The 2,823-nt window shown below is 47.4% G+C and overlaps 1 protein-coding gene across 2 annotated transcripts in view; it reads left to right on the top strand.

The window, feature by feature from the left end:
* The window catches only part of TRIM2 (tripartite motif containing 2), a 158,014-nt gene that overhangs the window by 39,723 nt on the left and 115,468 nt on the right, over positions 1 to 2,823 (top strand). The window lies entirely within an intron of this gene.

Here is a 2,823-nt window from a genome sequence, read left to right as displayed (position 1 = left end):
AGTCAGGAGTTCCAAACCACCAGCCTGCTTCACTGTAGAAAAATGAGACGTTCTATTCCCATAAAAAGTTACCGTCTCCCAAACCCAAAGGGACAGGTCTACTCTGTCCTCCAGTGGCACGAGGAGCTGCAATGGACTCAGTGCCAGGAATGAGTTCAGCTTTGAAATGTATTAGAGTTGCAGTTCCGAGCACTTCGATTTGCAGAAGGCTGTGGAGGCTAGCAACAGCCCAAAATCCATTGGCAGAGCTCCCGCTTAGATTAAGCCTCCAGTGAATCCCTGCTGATCATTAACCAAGGATGCAGACAATCTTCGTGTCAGGCAAAGTGCACAGGAAAGTCGATTTGGGGGGGCTTTGCCTCGATTTATCCTTGTTGGAGTGGCAGCGTCTCTATCGGGAGTCCCGTGACTGCCTTGTTGCGAAGCTCCTAGACCAGTCCAATAACCCCTTCTAACTATGCATGCTGTAGAAATCATGGTCCTGTTTCCAAGTCCGTAGCACCACCTGTAAGTGTGAGGGACTGATCTGCCGCTTATCTTGAATTTGTGGCGGTTGCCTTTGTTCCGTGCCACATTTTACTTGTGTCCCAACCCGAGGCCTTGATGACGTGCTAACAGCCTCCCTCACTGGGATGAAGTGTCTACTCTTTGTGTTCTTTGTCCCTTTCAAGATACAGTCATTGTCCTCCTCCCATTATATTTGTGATTGAGGTTTCTTGTGGACCCTGCAACTGAATTAAGGGGACAAATCTACTGCAGTGTAAAAAACCAAGCGTGATCTGTTCAAAGTTACAACTAATATATAAAATGGTAGATAGTTCCGAACGCCTGTGTCCTGATCACTGCGGAAAACAAATCGCAAACACTGGTGTCTTCATCCACGCTTAACCAAGCAGAGAAAAGCAATGGATGAAAACCAAATTTAACAAATAGCTACAGCATGTGGACTCCATGTTCGTGCCTCTGTGGAAGAGACCCATCTTTTATGAAGCCATTCCCATTTCATCAAAGCAATGTTTTGTTAATCTGTGGTAGAGGAAATGAGCCTGGTAGATGCTGGTTCAATGGTAAATGCTTTCTTTTGCCCCAGGTCACATGACTGTCATGCTGTTGTTGTTGTTGTTGGTGGTGGTGGTGGTGGTATGCTAGTGATGGTCATGGTGGTGATGGGGATGGTGGTGGGGATGGTGGTGGTGGTGTGATGGTGATTCCGATTCCCAACAGTTCTGACTTGGTGACCCTGTGTCTGCCCAGAATAGGCTCTCTGGGGTAGTCAAGCCTAGGACCCTCCAGAAGCAGATCAACTGCCAGGCTTGTCTCCCAAGGTGCGTCACAGTGGGTTGGACAGGTTGAGCCACCAAACTTTTGGCTAGCAACTGAGTGTGCCACCCAGAGACTCCTGAAGTGGCATGGCTGGGTGCCACTTATCTCGAGCACAGGATCCCAAACTTACTTGGCCTTTTCAGGGGAAAAAAGAAAGAAAATATTACTCAGCAACCCCGTGGCGATGAAAAACGTGTGTACTATTGCCCACAGAGTGTAGCTATTTGCTTTTGCAGCCACCCTGGAACCTTCCACTGTCCCGAGGGGGCGGTATCGCCCACTTTGGAAAACACTGATTTAGAGGAAGGATGAGCAGAGGCTAATTCAAATCTTACCTCACGTGGAGCGCCCCTTATTTTTACCATCCCACAGCAGTTATCATCTGAGTGCCCGCCCCTTCGCCTCTCACCCCTACCCCAAAACACCTCAATACTGAACTTAAGGGCTAAAACCCGCTCAAAGCTGCCAGCTCGCCACTCCGGCAGCACGAAGGATCGAGGCACCTGAGAAACGGAAGAAGTGGGAAGAAAGTGGGGATGGGGGAAAGGGATAGTGCTGCCTTCTTATTGTTTTTTCCTTGTGAAATTTGTTCTAACGTCTCTGCTTCAGCTATAAGCCACACAGGAAAGTATGCATTATTAATTTTTAACACATTTCATTTAAAGATAAACAGTTGGCTTGCTCTCGGATCGCCATGAGGATTTTACTGGTAGTCAATGCAGATGGTCTCACGGAAACACAAGGCTCTACATTTTTAATAAGAATCTACTAAAGATCAAATTCATACGACACCCGAATAAAAGCCTATACACATCGACTCTCAGAAGCAATTATTAAGAATTTGCACTGAATAGTTTAAATGGTTTCCGTGAGAGAGGAGAAAGACAGATTGGTTAGCTTATGAAATTCTGAATCCCGTCTGCCTGGGAGCTGGTTTCCATTCATAATGAGGTACAACATGTTCTTGGCATATTTGGGGCTCAGTCCACATGGGATGGCTCGTAGGAGAACTCTTATCTCCTCAGACTCAGCAGATCAGACTCCTCGATGTCTTTTTCCGAAAGCACTTCTTAATTATGGCCTTTCATAATTATGGCCACCAAAGTGCTGCCAGGGAGATCCTGCTCTATGACTAGTTTAGTCTTCAGTCTTCCTGGTTAGCTGGTAGATTTGTCACCTGCCCATAAGTGCTAAAGAGGAGCCCTGGTGGCCTAGAGGCTTATGCATGGGGCTGCGACTACGAGGTCAACAGTTGGAAACCACCAGCCGCTGCTAATGAGAAAGATGAAGCTTTCTACTCCTGTAGAGAGTTATAGTCCCAGAAACCCACAGAGGCAGTCTGTCCGTCTATCTGCCGGCAGTGAGTTGATGAGTGTGCTAAGGAGGGACTGGAGTTCTGACCAATCAGGGTGTGGGTTGCTGTAGTGGGAGAAGAGATCCAGCCCCAGCTTTCCAATTATACACAGGACAAGTGCCATGATGCAGTCTGAATGTGGATGC

This window comes from Echinops telfairi, unplaced genomic scaffold (assembly GCF_000313985.2).
Source record: "Echinops telfairi isolate 266 unplaced genomic scaffold, ASM31398v2 ScPeMD7_5868;HRSCAF=6743_1, whole genome shotgun sequence".
Lineage (NCBI taxonomy): Eukaryota > Metazoa > Chordata > Mammalia > Afrosoricida > Tenrecidae > Echinops > Echinops telfairi.
The sequence above is the reverse complement of the archived record's forward strand: the minus strand, read 5'-3'. Positions and strand labels throughout refer to the sequence as shown.